At 44.2% G+C, this 23,080-nt stretch overlaps 1 pseudogene; it reads right to left on the minus strand.

Annotated features, from left to right (window-relative positions):
• Nucleotides 1-432: 432 nt before the first annotated feature.
• Nucleotides 433-974, minus strand: LOC122913485 (annotated as a pseudogene).
• Nucleotides 975-23,080: the final 22,106 nt, after the last annotated feature.

The following is a 23,080-nucleotide window of genomic DNA, read 5'->3' on the forward strand; positions in this document are numbered from 1 at the left end:
AGAACACAATCCCCTCTTCAGCTGTGAACTTTTTTTCTATTTCATCTGGAGTCTGAGGAAGGTCCAAGTCCTGTTGGGTATTCAGTGATCTCCCTGCTCTACCACTAATACATGTAGCTGAGTTTTAGGTCAGTTCGATGTTATTTCTTCCCTCCCTCCCTCCCTCCCTCCCTTCCTTCCTTCCTTCCTTCCTTCCTTCCTTCCTTCCTTCCTTCCTTCCTTTCCTTCTTGTTTAGTTTTTATTTCATAATCATAAACTTAATTCTGCAGTGCAGCTGGACTTTGAGGGGAGTAAGGAGAACGTGGGATCCATAGAGGTGCGGGGAGAGCGCAAGGACTATGGGATATTTTGAGCAGATGGGGGTGAGGGCTGCCCTCCTGAGCCGCAGAAGGAATGGTCTGCTAGTTAAGGTAAAACACAAGTCAGATGCATCAGGTTTGTCCACAGTTAGTGATGGCGATCTTCTCGCTGGTCTTGAGGTTCCTGCACCCAAAGCGCTCCATGTCTTGCACAATATTCGTGCCCTCTTTCACTTTACCCGAGACCACACGCTCGCCACCCACTCCTGAGTCAGCTGTGTGGATGAAAACCTGGGAGCTGGTTCTGCTGGGGCCAGCAGTTGCTGTGGACAAGATGCCAGGAACCATATGCTTCAGGATGAAATTCTCATCACCAGTTTTCTCCCCATAGATGGACTTGCCTCCAGGGCCGTTAATGGCCGTGAAGACACCACCCTGGCACAGAAACCCTGGAATCATCCTGTGAAAGCAGGAACCTTTAGAACCAAATCTTTCTCCTCAGTGTACAGAACGCAAAAGTTCTCTGCTGTCTTTGGAAATTTGTCTGCAAACAGCTCCAAGGAGACACGGCCCAAGGGCTCGCTGATCAAGGCGATGTCAAAGAACACAGTGGGGTTCACCAGGGCTGGGTGGTGTGAGGGGTTCTGGGGTGGCGGGGTCTGCAAGGCCGCCATCATTTTTTCTGAGTGAGATTTTTATTTCCTTTCGGCTAAGGTACAATTTTCAAACATAGGAACAAATCGTGAACTTGTCTTGGAGAGTAGAATGGTCCTCCATCCTGGCTGATCCTCAGAACCACCAGGGTTGAGGGGAGGGCTTGAAAAACAGCCCAGCTCCACCGACACTTGCTGAGGTGGCAGGGCAGCTGGGCCATGGCTGGAGCTCAGTTTGAGAACCACTGCTCTGTGCCACACGCTTCTTAGAGAGACGGTGGAAGCCTGGTTGCCTGTTCTATAACCTGCGTTTTCCTCAGCCGCTGTTAACAACTTTCTTGTTTTCCTTTTTTTGGTATTCACATAGTTGACAAAAGCTTCAACTAAAGCATGTAAAAGGCGGGGCTAATCTCGACATCGGCCAAAATTACAGGGTCATATCTGATGGAAGAGAGGAAAAAGGTCTTTTCTAAACATCTAAGAAGAACATAAATATTTATACTCAGTGTGGCAGCGAGTGCAGAGAATCAGCCCTTTTGGCCAATAGTAGTCTTTTGTGTTAAGGTTTAAAAAAGCCTCTTTTATGAGGAAATCTGGAAATGTGAATTATAGTTGTAGCCCTGCCAAAATGGGCAGGTTGATTAACCCCCACTAAGCTCAGTTTTTCCTCTCTGAAGAGAATTCAGTAATGACCTTACTTGTCCTACTTACTTTCTTATGTGGTAGTAAAGAGCAATGGAGTCAAAGCATTGGCCGTGATTTATAGAATGCAGTGGAAGAGATCACAAGTTCTGCATCTGCCCCCAATGCCTTGTGATCTTGGGCAAGTTAATTTTCACTGTAGTCCCTTAGTTTCCCCAACTGCAGAGTGGGATCAGTAATGCCTAATGCTGACCTTGGTGGGACGTGGGGACAGGGTAGAGGGTGTTTGTGAAAGTATCTGAAAAGCCAAGAACCTTCATTACACTCCCCAGTAGTGTTATAGTCTTCACTTCACAGATGAGGGAATGGAGTTAGTGTGAGGTGACAAGCCTTGAGCATTCAGGGCAGCCCTGGAACTCTGGCCAGACCTGGAAGGCTCGATGTCTCTGCCTCCTGCAGATGTCTTCTACGTCCTGCTTAACAGCACTGACTTCTCTTGACTCTGGGTTGCTAATCCTTCTCAGGAGAAGGCAGACCCAGACCCACTCTTTGGGTGAGGCCAGGAAGAATAAGGCCATTTATATTTCTGTTGGGAGGACTGGATAATCTTTTTACCCTGCTTCACTGAAAAGCATCCCAGATGGAAACTTGGGGAATCCAAAAGCTTAAAGTGCCACCTAGTGGCAACACTGGTGAATGACTCCATCTTTTGTTAGTAGCTTCATTGGCACGGAGGTAAAGGGAACAGATTTGTTTTCTTCCTCTCTTAAAATGTGTCCACCCTGGCAACAGCCAAGTGGAAACTGTTGTAGTTCTCCACCTTCTCTGCTTGTAGACCAGACTGCAGAGTCATGCTGGATGCGCACTGGGAAGCTCTGCAGGCCTCAGCTGCTCCAAAGTTATGTTTTTCACTCCTGGCTTGCCCTTAGACGTGTTCATGTGACCGAGTTTTAGGTGGTGGAATGTGGGTGGAAACAGTATGTTTCCCTTGTAGGTCAGGCTCATAAAACTTCCCATGTATGATCCTCCGTGCTTTTTGTCCTTCTGCGGTTTGATGCAGATGGATAGGCAGTCCCTGCTCAGGACCCCAAGGAGCCTGATGCAGGACTCAATTGCCAAGATCCTGAGATCATGACCTGAACCAAAAGGCAGACATTTAACCAGCTGAGCCACCCAGGGGCCCCCTGACCTCAGTCTTTGTTCTGCATAGACTTATCCAGCAGGGGCAATGCAGGTGTGGCCACATAGACTTAGGGCAACCATTCCGCAGCAGAACCTTCATATCAAGGCTTGAGCAGACATAGTGGCTCTACTTGTACCAGCACTTGCTAGTTCTTTATTTTTTTTATAAACATATAACGTATTATTAGCCCCAGGCGTACAGGTACCCTCCCCAATGTCCATAACCCCACTACCCTCTCCCTACCCCCCTCCCCCCAGCAACCCTCAGTTTGTTTTGTGAGATTAAGAGTCTCTTTTTAAAAATTATTATTAATTTAAAATTTTTTTATAAACATATAATGTATCATTAGCCCCAGGGGTACAGGTCTGTGAATTGCCAGGTTTAATACTTCACAGCACTCACCATATCACACACCCTCCCTAATGTCCATAACCCCACCACCCTCTCCCTACCCCTCCCCCCCCGCCACCCTCAGTTTGTTTTATGACATTAAGAGTCTCTTATCGTTTGTCTCCTTCCCAATCCCATCTTGTTTCATTTATTCCTTCCCTACCCCTCAAACACCCCACGTTGCCTCTCAACTTCCTCATATCAGGGAGATCATATGATAATTTTCTTTCTCTGATTGACTTACTTTGCTCAGCACAATACCCTCTAGTTCCATCCATGTTGTCGCAAATGGCAAGATTTCATTTCTTTTGATGGCTGCATAGTATTCCATTATATATATATCACATCTTCTTTATCCATTAATCTGTTGATGGACATTTAGGTTCTTTCCATAGTTTGGCTATTGTGGACATTGCTGCTATAAACATTCAGGTGCATGTGCCCCTTCGGATCACTACGTTTGTATCTTTAGGGTAAATACCCAGTAGTGCAATTGCTGGGTCATAGGGTAGTTCTATTTTCAACTTTTTGAGGAACCTCCATGCTGTTTTCCAGAGTGACTGCACCAGCTTGCATTCCCACCAACAGTGTAGGAGGGTTCGCCTTTCTCCGCATCCTTGCCAGCATCTGTCATTTCCTGACTTGTTGATTTTAGCCATTCTGACTAGTGTGAGGTGTTATCTCATTGTGGTTTTGATTTGTATTTCCCTGATGCTGAGTGATATAGAGCACTTTTTCATGTGTCTGTTGGCCATCTGGATGTCTTCTTTGCAGAAATGTCTGTTCATGTCTTCTGTCCATTTCTTGATTGGATTATTTGTTCTTTGGATGAGCACTTGCTAGTTCTTACCATTTGAGCAAGCTACTTAACATCTCTGTTTTTGTCCTCTCTTCCATAAAATATAAATGATAGTAAGATCTACCTCACAGTGTTATGTGTTATTATGAGGATTGAATGAATGCTTAGAAGGTGCTTGGCACATTGGAGGTGACAATGCCTAATAATTTAAGCAGAAGTTCCATTTTCTAGCGACAGGAGAATCCCTTCCTCTTTACAGTAATTCCTGGCCACACTCACTAGTCTTCTACAGCATAGGCGGTTACAAGCCAGGCAAGGGGAAAGGAAAAAGGAAGCATTCCAAGACTGAGCCTCTTCACTCAGTAACTGTTTGCTGAGTGACTTCTGTGTTTGCCAGGCTCTGTGCTGAGTAGTGGGAGATGCAGCGGTGAGTGAAATCGGCAGGGTCAGTTCCTCCCTGGAGATTATAGTCTAGTACAGATGCTTTAAAAAAAAAAACCAAAAAATAAAAATGGGGGCGCCTGGGTGGCTCAGAGTGTTAAGCCTCTGCCTTCGGCTCAGGTCATGATCTCAGGGTTCTGGGATCGAGCCCCGCATTGGGCTCTCTGCTCGGCGGGGAGCCTGCTTCCCCATCTTTCTCTGCCTGCCTCTCTGCCTACTTGTGATCTCTCCTTCTGTCAAATTAAAAAAAAATCTTAAACAACAACAACAACAACAACAACTTTATATTTAGGTAATCTCTACATCCAGTGTGGGGCTCAAACTTACAACCCTGAGGTCAAGAGTCACATGTTCTACTGCCTGATCCAGCCAGGTGTCCTGGGACACATAGTTTAATTAATTAACTACACAATAAATAAATTGGAGGAGGGTGCTCTGATAAATGATATAAAGGTAGGGTACGTGTGTGAATGTGTGAAAGGAACATCAGTCTGGACTAGTCTGAGAAAGCTGTCTGTTACCTGGGAGAGGCCAGGCTCATCAGAAGCCAGTTTGCCTGAGAGGAGGCCTAAAAAGGACCTTGCCTTGAAGGGGGGACGTTCTGGATAAAGGAGACCCCACCAGGAAGGCTTGTGTGGCTGGTTGGGAGGAGCAAGTTTGAGTAAGTGTGGTGCCTACTACTTCAGTTTGTTTCCTCATTCAGTCACCATTGGTTCTGGGTCCGAGTTTTTGGAAAGTGGAGAGGAGGGGTGGGAAGAGGAGCGACACGGAGGCACTCCTACGGCGGTAGCTTGGCTTCGCTCCAGAGCACAGGTTAGACATGTCTTGGGAATTCTTAGATTCTGGAAATTATTTTGTAGAAGTTGAGGTTCGCATACACAAGTCGCGGCGGGAAAGAGTGGAGTTTGGATTCTGATCATTGCTATGACCCCAAGCTCACTCATAGCAGAATCTGAAGCTTGGGGCTCTATAGGACCCATGCAAATTTCAAGGGTATTCTTCCATCACTTGGAGCATTTTAGATTCTGGGTTATACCAAAATATACCAGGTGCTGGGTTGGCACTAATTTTATGTGACATCATTTGTGTTTGGCTCACAATTTGGAAGGGGACACACACAAAGCTCCAGTGCAAGGGTGACCTTGAACAAGAATTTTGTGGGACAGTCCAGGTCGCCAGTGACTTCATGGTTTTGCAGCACTGGGAGGAGGAACTGAGATCTTTATTATTGATGTGGTTAAATCATGGCAGGAAAGACTCAATGAAAATTAATCTTATAAGCTTGAACCTTAAGAAATGAATAACTGCAGCCATCTGCCCATTAAAAAGGAAGGCAGAGGACACTGGTCTTGTCTTTTTTTTTTTTAACCCTGAGATAGTGATCCCCACGTTGTTTTGACAGAAACAGTTCCATTCTGGAATCTACTTCAATGAGTTTTAATCCTCTAATTAAATCACTCTTCTGGATTATCCAAATACATGTTCTGGGATGAAATATTTTACAAGATTTTCCTTTAATGAACCCCACTGGGATCTAGCGGAAGCCTAATTAGTTCTCTTAATTAGTGTGTTCTGTACGAGGAGGCTCCAGCCAACTGCTGATACTGGCGTCCTCACTCCGCTCAGAGCTCCAGCCCCCGGATTTTGGCTGTTACCACTTACCCAGACAGATGGTGGATGGGCCCATCCTCCCAATGACTGCGCACCCAGAAGAAGAGGACAAATGCATGCTCCACTCGAGAATATGAGTTACCTCTCCAGAAAGTGGCTTTATGAATTAAATAAGGTTGGCTTCCAGTTTTTGTAGCCACTAGGACATACCTCTGGGTCACTTATCCAAAGCTTATTTGCATAAGAGTGTGATATCAGTGAAATACCTTAGACCACCTCTGATCATGGGTTTTATAGCCTGTTCATCGTCTCAGGCACAGTTCATTTACCAGCTCCACGTCAAGGCACCTTGGACCTCCACTCCAATGGGTAACATAGCGTCATGAAAAGACTGTGGGTTTTAAAGCAGCACTTAAATTTGTATCCTATTTCCACTTACAGTCAGCTTTGCTAACTTTATGCTAACTTACTGCTGCACAAATTCCTTCATTTTTCGAACCTCACTCTCCTGAGCTATAGAAAGGGGAGAAAATATACTCAGTGGTGTTATTGTGAGGATAAAAATCTGATAAACTAAACAATAAATACTAAGCAGAAAATATCATTTCTTCAACTGTGCTCTTCAAAGCATATGACTTATATCTCTACCCAGCATTTACTTCATTCTGTCTTGTATTGCACGTAGTTTTAAAACTAGCACGTGCAGGCTAGGCATGCCATAGTGTGTAACTCACCCAGACATGCATCGTTTCGACACAGTAGAAGTTTACTTCTTGCTCTTGCTCTTGCTTCGGAGGTCCATGGAAGCTGATTGGTTCTATGTAATAGAGGAAGATGTGGCTGGGAAAATTTGGATTACAAGGCACATAAAGATTTAAGACATTAAGCTAATATCAGACTAAGGGTAGAGGTGTGTCCCCCCCCACACACACTCAAGCCCTTTCTTTTAGCTAGTCTCAAGGTAGCTAGCCTCATCATGAAAGGGAGAGAGAAGCATGGAGACTAGCTAGAAAAGAAATAAAACAAACTTCAGAACTGTGTCTAGGAAAGAAATGAGCTTGTGGTAATTGACACATAAAACTGACTGAGGGGCGCCTGGGTGGCTCAGTGGGCTAAGCCGCTGCCTTCGGCTCAGGTCATGATCTCAGGGTCCTGGGATCGAGTCCCACATCGGGCTCTTGCTCAGCAGAGAGCCTGATTCCCTCTGTCTCTCTGCCTGCCTCTCCATCTACTTGTGATTTCTCTCTGTCAAATAAATACATAAAATCTTTAAAATGCAAACTATTTAAAACTGACTGAAAGCAAACTGTATCCAGTCCAACTGTGTACATACCTGTCTTGCTAGAATGCAGGTTCTTTAAGAGCGGCAATGTTGCTTAATATTCTCTGCATCTTCTTTGACAGTACCTGGCAATTTATAAATGCTGTATTGGGTTGAAGCTCACGGATCCTCTGAGTAAGGGGCACGTTAGTACTGGAGACTGAAATGCCAGTGTTTGGACCCTGCCAGGTGGGAGGGGTGGCTAGAAGCACCTTGAGGCTAGTGATAAGAAACGGGTCAAGGTAAAGTCTCAGAGCTGCTGCCACTAAGGAGGCTATGATGTTTATGAAATGTGCCCCTGAAAATAATTTGCTGTTTATATATCCACTATAGAGAGCGGGCGTTACTCCAGGGCAGGTGTTTTGTTCCTTCCAGTGACTTGAAAACTTTGATTTTATAGTTTTGAATATAAAGGGAGGAAAATATGGAGTTTCTGGGGTAGGGGATGAGATGAGGACAGCTGTTGGGGTGAGGGAGGGGCAGAGAAAGGAGGAGGAATGAGTTGAGACTAGAGAAACAGGAAGCAAGTGAGCTGAAGGGTCCTTGAGGTTCTGCGGTGAAGGGCCTCAAGGAAGGTGAGAAGATGCTGACCGTTCCACTGGGGGCTGCTTCTGTGCTGTGCTGTGTCAACCCCTCTCCCCACCAGATCTCCCGCTAAGGCAAGCAGCCTACATAGACACAGGTGTGGGGAGGTATCCTTATGAACTCAGAGAAGAGGAAAGCTTCCATTCTGGCAAAAGTGGTGTCAAGTAGAGAGAAGTATGGAAAAGCAGGTGCCTAGAAGGGGAAGCACTGGAGACTAGGAGGTGAAAGCCCCACTTCTCTCCCCAGGGCTCAAGGGCTTTGTGCTCCTACGGTATGTGGCATTGAGCTCATTGTGCCTTGAACCCCACAAACCGGTGGCCCCAGCTCGTGTCTCTTCCTCTGAGGAGAAAGTGTTCAGAACTTGAATCTCTGAGTAAGTGCTTACAGTGACAATACTCATTCCTTCTGGGTCCCAGGAGGCGAAGGGGCAGGCTTAATTACTACGTGAGCTGTGGTCCAAATACCTCTTTGGGTCCTACCCTAGTTGGGCCAAACTCCCTGCAAGTGTTACGGCCTCCTCTTGCCACGACTAGAGATAGGTCACAAGGGCCTCTGTGCCTACAGCTGAACAGGGCAGGGAGGATAAGCATTCTTCATCTTTTGGGCTCTAATTAGGTGTCAGGATCTATTCTAGGTATCCTAGCCTTGTTAATCCTTACGGAAACTTCACAAGGAGGTATGATTATCTCCATTTTATCTATGAGTAAACGGGGCTCAGAGAGTTCAAGGGACTTGTCCTAGAATGCATGGAGGACAGAAGGCTGACTTCGATTCAGGCTATCATTAATCGCGTATAAGCCTGTTCGTATTATACATGTATTTTAGATACACAATGTGTTACATATAATACGTACATAAAAGGTTGTTCCAAGTGCTGGGGTTCCAACAAACAGCAAGACACGGTCCCTGCCCTTAGAGAGCTCACAGTGTAGCTGGGATCACAGGCAAGCAAAATAGGAGTTAAACATACAAAACCCAAGGAGGCACGTGCTGGGTTACTGCAGGTTTCCAGGCAGGTGTGAAGGAAGGCCAAAGGGGTCTGAAATTAAGGGAAATAACAAGAAAGTAACTCAAGTGAAGAATCTTGGGGTGGAAGTTTCGTTTTTCAATCTTCATTTTTTTCATTTATGAATAAGCAAAATAGCATCCAGCTCACCGTCCTGTTGTGAGAACCCCCATTTAATCTGAAAATACACTTGAAAAAGCTCTTGCAGTCGTTCATTCTTTATTCATGCAACTTATGCATTTTTGATGCCTGTAATGTTCTAGGACCCTGCTCGGTGCTGGGAACGCTCTGGGAACAAACAGATGTGGTCCCACTCTGCTCTTTTGCAGCTGTCAGCCTGTGGGTGGGACAGACATTTATCCAATGATCACAGAAATATTTAAACTCTAACAAATGCTCTGCCTGTTACTTAAAACTGGAAAGACAGAACAAATAATCAAAGGGGGAAAAAAGTAAGAGAGAGAGAGAGAGAGACAAACCAAGAAGCAGACTCTTAGCTATAGAGAACAAACTGACGGTTACCAGAGGGGTGGAGGGGGATGGGTGAAATAGGTGACGGGTGATTAAGGTGGGCTCTTGTGAGGAGCACTGGGTGATGTATGGAAGTGTTGAATTATTATACTGTACACCCGAAACTAATATATCACTGTATATTAGCTAACTGGTATTAAGATAAAATAGAATATTAAATTAAAATAAAATGAAACTTACATAAAAAATTAAAAAACTGGAAAGAAAGATGAATGGCTGAATGTCAGATATTAAGAAAAACTAGTGTGAGAAGAAATTGACTGAACACAAGTGTTTGGGACCTATTGAACCCAGGATCTATTCAAACCTGTGGAAGGCAGGCAACTTCACTTTCTACTACACAATACCCAGACTGAGCATGTTTAGTCAAATGTTGTGGACAGAATTCACTTTTGAAGTCAGGCAGATTGGAATTCTCATTCTGGTTCTGCTCTTTACCAGCTGGGTCACACTAAGTAAATTACTTAGCCTCTCTGTGCCTTGGCTTCAAACGATTAAGGGGAATGGGTGATGATGATGAAGATGAGAACTAAGGTTCCTTGAATTCCTACTGTGTGCTTGGCAACAACCTCAGTATATTAATTCATCTAACGAGATTTTTGTAAGGGTTAAATGAAGTAGCATATTTAGAATATGTAGCATGGTTCGTGGACCCAGCAGGGATCTAAACACAGTAACCAAATAACAGTGATGTAACAAGGGGGGGGGTGTGTGTGTTGATGTGTGAGCAGCTGTCTGTGGAGAATTTATAAGCAGTAATAAAGCTGTCTAGAAATTGGTTTGCTTTTTATTGTCACCATAAACTAACAATTCTAAACAATGTCAGTTACAACATATTTGTCCCTGAAAAAAGAAAAAAAACCACTGTGTCTACTGTGGAGTTTGAATAATTTTAATATGCGCACATATATATGCATCATCTAGTACATTTTTGTTACTTACCATTCATTAAAAATTGTAACTTATGTGGAAATTAATTTGGAGAACTTCCAAGTATCCCATGGTCCCGTGACACACATGAACTTATCTACGCATGTGGGTTTGGAAAGTAAATTCAAAACCGCGTGGAATTGTGTTAGTTCATTTCAGGTGTGTATTTCTGCCTTTAAGCAGCAGATTCAGAATAAAAATGAATATGACTGTGACTGAAAGACGAAGAAACAGAGCTTGAGTTACTCCAGTTCCCTCCTTCTCGTGCCAATCATTCTTGGAACGTTGTGCAGTTTGGTCTCCAGAAAGCATTTCTTTACATGTTTATGACCCTCTCTTTTAAAGTAGCTGACATAAATAGGAAATACCCATACTTGCTCCCTTTTCTACTTTAATTATTTCAGTTTTAATTTTGAGGACATGTGTGGATATACATAGTGCCAAAAAAGAACATTTTTATTGTTTGCATTTTTTGTTTTATCATCCTGATTATTTGTTTTATTTCATGATTATTATTGAAGTTAAATTTATTTTATGGAGGAAGGAGACGTTACACACTGATCCCCACCAGATGTCAGATATGCTGGATATGGACCATGAGTGTTACTTTCTTCACAATTCTTATTTCTTAGGTCGGTTAGAGGCTTCATTGTCTTTGCTCGCATAAACCTGTCGATAAAATACTATTGCTCTGGCCTCGCTCCTACAATTTTGCCTTGGAAGGACGTTGAGGTGGGGGTGAGTGATGACTCATTGACTTTTCTGTGACCACAGAAGAAATTCCTGAAACGCAGGCAATTAGTGACCGGGAGGCAGATCATTTATTTCGAAGAACATCAATCACGGGAGCATAGGGATGTGATGAAAATACATGAACACCTATAAACCTCTCACCTGAGGCAGAGAGAAAGCGAGGCTGTTCATTGAATTGAAGAGCCTGAGTGACAGGGGAGAAATTCTCAGGCACGCTTTGGTCTCAGTAGTACCCCAAATCACCTCCTAAAAACTCTTTCTGTGAGAGGTGATCTGGGTAAGGAAGCTTGCCCTGCCTCTTCCATATTCATTGTGACTTAACCTTCTTTACTGACAGGTTCGGGTCCATGATGGTGGTGGGCTGGGCTGTGCGGTCCATTGTGCAACTTTCTGCTGAATAGCTACTGTTCCACCGGGCTACCTTCTCTTCCAGCATTTTCTGAGTGCTTGTATTGACTCATGCTGTGCTAGGAAGAATTTTCACATACACCCTTTTAAGAACTTTTGAAGCGCTATTAAGAAACGACACTATGGGGGCGCCTGGGTGGCTCAGTGGGTTAAAGCCTCTGCCTTCGGCTCAGGTCATGATCCCAGCTCTGGGATCGAGCCCCGCATTGGGCTCTCTGCTCAGCGGGGAGCCTGCTTCCCCCTCTCTCTGTCTCTGCCTGCCTCTCTGCCTACTTGTGATCTATGCCAAATAAATTAAAAAAAAAAAAGAGTCTATTAAAAAAAAAAAAAGAAACGACACTATGGGAAGTAAAGAAGCTGGGCTTTATCGTGACAGCAGCAAGCCTGGGTTCAAATATGAGCCCTGCCCGTTCCCAGCTCCATGACACTGGGCAAGGCTTAGACTCTCTGAGCCAGCACTTTCTCATCTATAAACTGGGGGTAATTTATAAAGCCTCCCTGAGTCGCTGAGAGAAGTAAGGGCAGCAGGCCAAGTCTGGCCCAAGCACGGCACCTAACACATAGTAGGGCCATAAAACAGGGACTGTTTTTACTCCTGTTGCAAACAGAGAAGACCCAGAGGGGTGGGTGACTTGTTTAGACTGTAACAAACCAGCTACTCTTACTACTCTGCATTTTTCTTACTGGGGTGCATTCTGCTATAGTTTTCCTCCAAGGGTTGGTGAATCCACGCCCTCCTCAATGCTGGTGCTGACAGAGGTGATGGAATCACATAGAGACCTAACAGCCCAGTGAGAACCATGTGGTTAGAGCAAGAAGAGAATATTTCCCTGAAGAAGCAGACTTACCCCAGACGCGGAAGGTGTGCAGGTGCTGGATAGGCACGAACAGTGGGTGTCCACTCAGTGATGTTACATGTCTTACAGTTCTGCATTGTGTTAACCATTCAGAGCTACTACAGACAACATGCATGCCCTTAGAATGCCTGGCTTTCTCCACCTGCTAGGTGATATGCAGTCTGTACGATATTGGGATTTGTGAAGCTGGTGCTGAGTGAAGATGCTCTGGGGCCCTAATGTTGAAATGCACGATGGAAGATTTGAGGAGCTCACATTCAGAAAATAGGTAGGGAACTCCTAGGACCTGCATCTCTGAGTTAGGGGTCAGAGTACTGGTGGCATCTGATACCTCCCCAGGAACGTCCTTAATTGCTTTGGTTTTTGGTTAAGGAAAGGGGTCAAAGTCAAGAACGGTAGCAAGATCCTGTCATGGGGAAGGTCTTTTTTTTTTTTTTTCTTCTAACTTAAATTTTTTTTTTCTTTTTCAAAATGTACTCTTGAATCCATGTGAGAAATACCCATCACCTTACCCCATGTTTGGCAGGTCCCACGATATTGGTAAAATATCAGTGTGGCCCTGATGTTCTATTTCTTTTGGTTACTTTAAGACCTCAGAGAAGGTTTTGGTACTTGAACTAGTTCACCTATTTTATTTGTAGTCTCGCTTGCCTATAACCAGCTGTGGAATCAGAAGCTGCATTTAGATTCATTTAAGCTCTAGATTATAGAAATAGGGAATTCAGTCTTGTGTTTATTTCTTAGTTAAGTAATTAAGAATTAGTAAATTCTTCTTGAATAGACGAATAAATAGAGATACTTCCACATTTCAGAGACAGTGTTGTGGGAATAGATTCCATGATGGAGTGTAGTGTGTAGATGTGACCTCCAGATAGACACCTATGGAAAAGAGGGGTAGTAGGTAGGGGGACTGGGGTCAGGGGGAAGCCTTTGACATGCAGGTCCAGGGACAGCCTCCGCCAACCCAGGGGGCGCTCTGGAGTGAGAATGGCTCTTCAGAGGTGTCTTTAGTTGGGTCTGGATCACCAGTTTTACTGCATCCATCATTCATTGTATGTGAGTCTCCCTAAGAAGAATGTGACCTTGGGCAAGGCAGCTCTCTGCAGCAGAGGTAATTCCTGGGGCTGGCACCAAAATGTTGTCAATGACTGTGCACTCCCCGCAGCTGGGTGACAAGTCCTTTACTGACAGGGAATGTAGCCAGAGCACACTGTGTGCACCACCCAATGACATTGTGTAAAGGGGTGGGGGTATATATGACAGTGTGTGTGTGTGTGTGTGTGTGTGTGTGTTCCTTAACATTCATCAAACTGGAAGAAAGGGACTGCTACCTTATTTACATGCTTCCATTGGGGTGACTCAATGGCTTCTGAACACAAGGGGGTGCTGTAGTGTCAGTTCTGAGGTGCTTTGATGCAGCTAGGAATTCTGGAAGTAGGACCACCCTATTCTCTTTAGAAAGGAAAAAAAAAAAAAGAAAATTATAGCAAAGAGGCTGAGGTGTTGTTTTGAGGTTGTTTTTTTACCCAGACAACTGCCTCAGAAGAGGTGAGATACCTTCCTTTCTCTGTTCCTTCCTCCCTTCCTTCCTCCTGAAGATACACACCTCAGTGTTAGCTCCTGGGCTCTGGGATCTGGCTGATCACTGAGGTAGCACAAATGACAATATTTGGCTTCTCCTTTGGGAGCTTGGATAGGACACTTGATCTTAGCCAAAAGGCTGAGAAGCGATGGGAGCTTGGATAGGACAAAGAAATGGTATCTCTATGTATTCCATAAAGCGTAGGCTTCATGGGTGCTACATTCCCAAGTCAGAGCTTAGGGAGTGGTGGGTGGTCTGGAGTGGAGTTAGAAGCCGGGAGTTAGGTTAGTTCTCCATCAAGAAGCAACGGTAGCACAGGGGGTCAGCGCATGGTTCTGAGGTTACACGCCCAGCTCCATGTCTGACCCCTACTACTTGCCAGCTGTGTGAATTTAAGCAAATGACATATTCATTTTGTGCTCTTAAAAGGCCTCTTCGCTAGAACTGCAATTATAGTTCCTCCATTGTAAGGCTTCTGTGAGGATTAACTGAGAGTTAATCCATGCAAAGGGTTAATTACCTGGACATACCCTGGCAATTGACAGGGCTAACTATTATTTTTAGTATTTTCTATTTGTTCCCAAATGTTCTTTTATTAAAGGTTTTATTTTTAAGCAATCTCTGTCCCAGCATGGGACTCAAACTCATGACCCCGAGATCAAGAGTCACATGCTTCACCAAATGAGCAAGACAGATGCCCCTAGTTCCCTAATGTTCTTGAGCATCTATATTTTACCAGGTCCTATGCTAGTTGCTTGGGAAGCGAAGGCGAGCACAGAACTCTCACAGAGTTCACAGGAGACAGGTGTATGTATCAGGCATTGAAAATGAGGCATGAAGTCCAGGGTTGAGACACAAGCAAGGTTTATGGGAGCAGGAGGAGAGGCACCAAACTCATTCTTGATGGGGAAGGGACATCAGTGAGGAGTCTGGGCAGAACTGCCAGACTGGAGTACTTCTTCTCAAATGGTCATTAAAAGATGAGTATGAGTCCCACAAGTGGGGGTGGAAATGGCTGGCTGGGTAAGAGCAGTTGGGAAGAGGCGACAGACTGGAAGCTAGTGACAGAAATCTGTGAGCAGGGGCGCCTGGGTGGCTCAGTGGGTTAAGGCCTCTGCCTTCGGCTCAGGTCATGACCCCAGGGTCCTTGGATGGAGCCCCGCATCGGGCTCTCTGCTCAGTGGGGAGCCTCCTTCCTCCTCTCTCTCTGCCTGCCTCTCTGCCTACTTGTGATCTCTCTCTGTCAAATAAATAAATAAGATCTAAAAAAAAAGAAAGCTGTGAGCAGGGAATAACTGTTGAGTGTTACTGAAGGACCAAGTTTGTGTATGAAGTGCCTCACAGACTATCACGACCGGTGACAGTCTTTGGCGGTTTTAAGTAGGATAGCGCATCCAGTGAGCAGGCCCGGCCCGCAGAGCAGATTTGGTGTTAATGGATGAGTGAGCAAAAGCTGAGTAGGATTTTAGAAAATCGGTGTAGGGAGTATCAGTGGTATGAGGCTCAAGGTGGGTGATGGCATCAGTCCAAGTCTAGAGACTCATTGTGAACAACAAATATATGTACATGTGTCTATATTGGGAAGGCAATGCGTGCTTGATATAAAAATAGTCAAAGGCCATATAGTAAAAGGTAAAAGTTCTCCTTCCATTCCTTCAGTTTCTTAATCCTCACTCCCGGAGGTAATCCCAGTAGTGTTAAGGATTTTCTTTTCTTTTCTTTCTTTTTTTTTTTTTTTTAAGATTTAATTTATTTATTTGGCAGAGAGAGACACAGCGAGAGAGGGAACTCGAGCAGGGGGAGTGAGAGAGGGAGAAGCAAGCTTCCCGCTGAGCAGGGAGCCCGGTGTGGGGCTCGATCCAGGACTCTGAGATCACGACCTGAGCTGAAGGCAGTGGCTTAACCCACTGAGCCACCCAGGTGCCCCTTCTCTTGGGTTTCTTCACAAACAAGTGTGGGCAGACGCACCTACGGAGAAAAAGGAGATGTGATGCTGAGGTGCTGGGCCTGAGCCAGCCTGTCTGGGTTCCCGTGATAACTCTGAGACCCTGTTAGCTTCATGGCTCACTGCAGTTACATGACGTCCCTGGTCCTCAGTTTCCCTAGGTGTAAAATGGACACCTACACCATAGGGTCATTATGAGGGGTAAATGCGTTAATATATGCAAGGCACTTGGAGTTCCTGGCTTAGAGTGTTTGTTATTTTTATAGAGGATCTCTTAAAAATGAGAGAGAATATTATAAAAATGTTTTGCAGTATGGCTTTTTCTCTGTTACTAGAGAATCTTGAATACCTTTTCACATGAGTAAACATAAATCTTCCGCGTTGTTCCTGATGCTGTGTGACACTGTACCACTCTCATACTTACGGGCATTCAGGCTGTTTCCAGTTTTCTGCTGCGAAGGCTACCATTGTGTCCTTGTTCAAGTATTTCTGTAAGGCAAATTCCTACAAATCACATTTCTGGTATAAGGAGAGACTATAGATTCTGAGAAACAAACTGAGGGTTTTATTTTTTATTTTATTTTATTTTTATTTTTTAAAAAGATTTTGTTTATTTATTTGACAGAGAGAGATCAAAAGTAGGCAGAGAGGCAGACAGAGAGAGAGGGGGAGGCAGGCTCCCTGCTGAGCAGAGAGCCTGATGGGGGCCTCCATCCCAGGACCCTGGGATCATGACCCGAGCAGAAGGCAGAGGCTTTAACCCACTGAGCCACCCAGCCACCCATGTTTTTGTGTTGTTTAAACTTTATTTTCTTGTGCTGAAGTATAAACACTTTATATAGTCAGATTTAGCTGTCTTTTCCTTTAGGGCTTCTGGGATCTATGTCAAACTTAGAAAGGTGTTCTTCACTCCAAGTATATAAAACTATTAACTCATTCCCCCCACCTTGCTTCTCTAATTGTGCTTCTTTGTTTTTATGTAAATTTTTAAAGTGTCTGTGGAATTTTGGAATAAGAAGTGAGGTAAGAATTTAGCTTTATTTTCTTTTCCAAAATGGCCAGTTACCCCAGTGCTATTTAGTGGCTAATCTTTCTTTTCCTTGCTGTTTTGAAAGACCTCCTTTTTCATATGTCAAAGTGTCTTGCTCTCTGTACTTAAGACATCTGGGTTTTGTCTCCATCGTTGTCATTAATTTCATGTGATTTCGGCAAAGCTCCTTCTTCATGGGCCTTAGTTTACTCCTGTGTAAAATGAAGGGTTGGGAGAAATGGTGTTTGAATCCCTTTCTAGCTTTCACACTGCAGGCTGATGCCACACTTCTGTCGTGATACCAGATCCTCCTTCCTCAAGTCGGTTATGGAGACAGACTCACCAACCACCCAGGGCCTCAGGGCCCTGCTCAGGGCCTGTTGCCAAGGCAGTTTCTATGCCCTTTTATTGTTACCTTTCATTTCATGAGATCATTATGTTTGATTCTTTGAAAGCTTAAACCCTCTCTTACACAAATTCTTGTGTGTCTTCTTATAGTGAGACAGAAGGAAAGAAAAGGGTCCTAATAAGAGGTTTTTAATTTGTGTCTCTGGGGAAGAGGGTTATGAGGAAAGTGATGGGAAGTTATTTAAACACTTTACAGGGGTACTTGGGTGGTTCAGTGGGTTAAGCCTCTGCCTTCGGCTTGGGTCATGATCTCGGGGTCCTGGGGTCAAGCCCCGCATCAGGCGGGCTCTCTGCTCCGCGGGGAGCCTGCTTCCCCCTCTCTCTGACTGCTTCTCTGCCTACTTGTGATCTCTCTCTGTGAAATAAAATCTTTAAAAAAACAAAAAAAAAACTCAAACAAACAAAAACACACTTTACAAGATTTAGGAGAATGGGACCCACAGACTGACTTCAACATTAACCTTCCTTGCTTTGGGTTAGAAGACTGTCTATACAGTAAGCTCACAGTGGTCTATGCTGCTGGTGGTGGTAGCATATATGAACAAGCATTTACTGATTTCCAGCTGTTCTACATACAGAATTGATTAAACACTTTACAAACTTTGCCAGATCAGAACAACTATCTCCATTCTGAAGATGTGGAAGCTAAGCAGGAACTTGTGTTAGGCCACCCAGTAAGTGTAGGGTTCAGTAGGTTTTGAATGGGAGAATTTGAACTCAGGTCCATACAACAACGCTTTCCCCTGCATACTTTCCACACTACAGTTCCCCAGGAGAAGGTCTGATTGGTAGTTGAATATACTGATTTCTAAGAAAAGGGCTAATGGGTCTGTTTCCCCTGGTAGACAACCATGGTTCAAACTTGTTAAGTGTTGGCCCTGATGGAATTGTTGAGGTCCTGAGGTTGATGCTTTTGACAATAGGATTAAAGTAACTGCGCTGGCCAGAATTTCCACCAGGTGGCGCTGCAAGCTCAGCAATGGAGTCCTCCTACCTGCAGCAGCCACCTTGAGCCCACAGGGGCCTCCCGGGACCTGCAGGCGGATTCGTCATCTCCCAGCAGATGGGAGTTTCTCTTTAAGCTTACTCCGAACTCTGGCCAGGTGGGGGCAGGGCTGAGTTGAAGAGTAAACTCTTTTGGGGTTAAAGAGGGCTTGAGGTGATACCTCTCCTTTCCCTGACCTTCACTGGTACAGGATCTGTGTCCCTGGCAATTAGGTGGCCCATGATGGGGTTCCTGTGCTGTGGGGTGGTTGCACCACTAGTTATAACAGATGGTAGATTTCAGGTTGAGGGAGAGCCTTCTGCTTTTGTTTTTGCTGTGGTACAGGCTGGAGCATTTACAAAATATGGACTGGAAGGTCCCAGTGGAAAGGTGAGAAGTGAGTTTGGAGATCCTGGTGTGCTAGAGTGAAGGCAAAAAGGAGGAAGCAGCATAAATGAAGGGAACTATTGTTTACTGAATGCTTATTCTATGCCAGGCACTGAGAGAGGGGGCTTTCCGCATGTTGTCTTACTTAGCCCTCACGCCAATCCTCTGAGTTAGCTACTGGTATTATCCCATTCTACAGATGAATGAACCTGCCTTGGAGAGTTGAACCAACTTGCCCAAAGTCTCTAAGCAGGATGGCTTTGCAGTTTGGATTCTGTACCAGTCCATGCTCTAAGGACCAGAACCCAAAGGCTTGGGAAGAAGGGGTACAAGGAGGAGTTCTAAAACCCATCATTTAGTAGTGCATCCAGCACCAAACTCCTTCTTACTTTCTTAAAACTTTGGCTCCTGTAAATGTTCAAGAAACTATTTTTAAGAAAGGAAAGGTGAGGTGGTGGAGGGAATGCAGTATTATCACCATTTGACTGATGAGAAAACTGAGACTCAGTGAGTAGCACAGCTAGGGTTCAAATAAAGTTTTTGACTCAGAGTATCTGCTCTTTTAAAAAGGTAAATATCACAGGAATGTGCAAACTCATCATTCATTCACTCAACAAACACTGACCAGGCAACAACTAACACCAGGCATGGCAGCACTGCTTTCACTTAAGATTAGCCCTTTGTAAATACTCTTTAGTCCTCCAGGTTTACCCTTGTATCATCTGTCCTAGTGCAGTGTCCTGCATCTAAGGCCATCAATGAAGGCTTACTGAATGGAATGGAATGGAGTTGAATTGAACTGATTAGACGCAGCTGGAGTGCTTGAAGTGACACACGTCCTTGGACTTTCCAAGTCTTATGAAACCAAATTACTGAAACTATTCACTTTAGTTCAATGTGGCCAGCACTTGTTGAGTGTCTGCCATTTTATTCTTTACCATTTGGCTAATTTTGGCCATATCACTCAGCCTGCTGCTATAATTAGATTGTACATTGAAATCTAAAGCTACGCTAAAATCTAAAGCAAGGGCAGGAACATATAGCTTCATACTGGAGGTAAGTAGAGCAGGGGAACCTGAAACTCTGGGCTATGGAAAGGTGGTATTTTGTTTACTATAAAGATGTTTTTGATGTTTGGTTATTCTTTTAACTAGTGTTTGAACTTGCACAGATAACAATACCTTTCTGAATATCAATTTCTCCCTTTGCAGGATGCTTTCTTCATCTCACTGGATCATCACTAATATCAGCAACTTGAGGACAGTCTGAATGCTGCGTATTACATGTTCAGTTCCAGGCAAGGGACCTAGCAACTAGTTAGTGCTCAATAAATACTGAGAGAAGGACCCTGTTCTTCAAACTAGGAAAGGCAAATTCCCAGTTTTATAGATGGGGAGACAGGTACAGGGGGTTTGTTGAATGAGAGAATGAACTTGAGATTTATTCAAGGTTATGCATCTAAAAGTGGTAGAAGCCAGGTTTTTTGAATCCTGTAATGTATTGATCTGAGTTTTCCTGTGAAAATAACCTCCTGAGGGAATCTATATGTTTTTTTTTTTTTAACCCACGTGTACTATGAGTTTAGGTCGGTCACTTTGGTAAGTGGAAGAAAATATGATTTAAGATCATAAGCAATGACCAGGATTAGTATAGACATTTGGAAAGTTCCATTTGTTCTATTCATTCATTCATTCATTCATTCATTCAACAATTATCCTTTGAATCCTTACTCTGTGCCACAGCCCATGTTACATTTTGAGGGTGAACACAAAGATAAAATACAGTCCTAGGTTCCACTGAGCTTACAGTCTGGTAGAAAGTACAGAAAGCAGCAATCACAAACAGGCCATTGGTGCTAGGACTGAGGGGATGGAGGGTATGTGGGAGTGAGAGGGAAGGAAAGGAAGGATCGGAGAAGGCGACCAGGGAGATATGTTGTGTGGGAGGTTGAGAACTTAAATATAAGTAGAGGCCAATGAGAAGGGTTGGAAAGAAGAGTGTCTGTACCTCTAGGGTGTGGCTGGTTGTTCATACCCTCTGTTAATGCTCTTCTCACTTGGAAAGAGGGAGAGGAACATGCAGTCTCTGAGGTGAAGTACAAGGGATGTGTTTCTTTTTGTAGGAAGGAGGTCAGCACATGCTGACCAGCACATTCTTGGCCACTTTATCTCAACGCATTCATGTTAACACAGGCCTATCTCTGATGAGTCCTATTTCTAGGTTGAGGGCTTTGGTATTTTGGTTTGAGTTCCCTAGAATCAGACCTGGAGACAACGATTTGAATGCATTTGGTTTATTGGAAGGTAGAAAGAACATAGACGGTGAGGAGGAAGTGATGAGGGAAGAGAAGTCAGTCACTTAAGGGAGAGCTTTGTCAGTTGTCATAGTGGGGAATTGTTGCTTTGTTCCATGGAGACACTCTAGAAAACTCTGCAAAACACATGTCTCAGAATTCTCCCAGCCAATGGAAGAAGGAGCTGAGGTATTTGTAGTTACTGGCTAAAGGCTGCCTACCCTTCCCTTCCCTGGTGTGTGTGTGTGTGTGTGTGTGTGTGTTAAGTGCCAGGTATTTCCAGCATGTACAATGGGTTCTGTTAGCTTGAGGTAGCCCTCTAAGAAGATACAGGGGATGACATGAATGTGAATAGTGAGGGATCTGAGGAGGTCTGGACAGAGCACTGACAGTGTCTTCTGTACTTGGACTTCAGCATCACATTGTTATATATTGTATTATCATATTGGTGATGATTCTATCAGATGTTATCAAAGCTTTTCTGTTGTCCAATTCCTTCTAGTTCCAGGCATAGCACTTCAGATGGGCAAAAGATGGATATCTTAGTTTAGGACAGAGAGCATGCCTTGGTGACTAATCTGGAAAGTTCCTGGTTTATTACCAATGCCACAGGAATTCATCTATGGATCCTCTTGCCTTTCATAGTGTTTGAGCTTCACAAATAAGACATACCCTAATACCAACACCTGGTCCCATCTAGAGACATGACTCCAGGAACAGGAAGAAAGTGGATAGGACTCCTCTCTCTTGATCTAAGGGCACCTGTAATGTGAACAGACCTACATCTCTGGTCATATGTAGGGACCACATGCCATGTGCCGGATACTTTATGAAAATGTAAGATATGATTACTGTCCTACAGAAGCAAATAGATTAGAAATTTCCGATACACACATATGAGATAGTTAACCATGCCAAAGTAAGTACTGAACATTCCAAAATAGTGCCCTAGGTTTGAAGAATGATTTTCCTAAAAGGAAGAATCAAGGTGGGTCCGGCTGGCGGGGATGAGGGAAGGAGATGAGCTTGAGCTAGGCTTCGAAGGATAAGGAAGGGTTTAGACAGGCAGAAGAGAGGACAGAAAGAATTCCAGTTGGAAAAGTCATTGCAGGAAGGGGTGAGGGGGAATAGGGCAAGCTCAGAAGGTGGTGAACAGTCTGAAGGAGAAGGTTCACCTTAGAGAGGATGAGATAATGAAGAGGCACATGGATATGGTAAAGAAGAGCCTTAGAGTTCAGCTTCAAGACTGTAAGTAAGTGGTTTTCAAAGCATTTTTTCATGATGTTTTCTACTCCTTTTCAGAGACCAGTGCTAGAGGAGGAGGGACAGTGGAAAAGAGTCCAGGCCTCCTCTTCAACTTCATCCTGGGTAGCTCTACTTAGTAACGCCTTTGTGTTTTGGGTTTCCAAATAAACTCATTTTAGCAAAGGTCTCTATGGGTGAAAAAAGACTGAAAATTGTGGTGGTAGTGATGGGGGAGCCATCAAAAATTTAAATCAGTGGACAAATTGTTAAATTTATAAGTCATTATTGGGTGTTTGCATTACCACATGCGGGGCAGTGGGGGATGTACAGATGAGTAGGTCAGTGGTGTGCAGAAGACAGTCATGGCAGTGTGCAGGGCAGATCTGGGGGAAGATATCTGAAAACATGGGGACAGATTAGTAGCGAGTTTTAGTTGTCTTGACATGAAGTCATAACTTCTGGAATAATAACTCTAGAGCAGCATTTTAACTCTTTCCTCTACACCTTCTGGGCTTTTGCATTTACTTTGTGCTAAACTTCCTGCTGATACCTCTACCCAATGCTAAATATTTCTTCTGTATTTTTTTGGAAGTGCATAATGACTCTACTGGTTAGAATATCCAGCAGTGCATTTCTACATCTATAAGGAACAGTGAATGAATACAGTGGCCAAGAGTGAGGCCATAGGGTTTGGGAATCATAATGCCCTACAGAGCTCTTTCGAGGCCATTTGGACATTCAAAGTCAATGAGAGGAAAACCATGAATGTGCCAAACAATAGATGCCTTGAGCTGT

This window comes from Neovison vison, chromosome 7 (assembly GCF_020171115.1).
Source record: "Neovison vison isolate M4711 chromosome 7, ASM_NN_V1, whole genome shotgun sequence".
NCBI classification, from domain to species: domain Eukaryota; kingdom Metazoa; phylum Chordata; class Mammalia; order Carnivora; family Mustelidae; genus Neogale; species Neogale vison.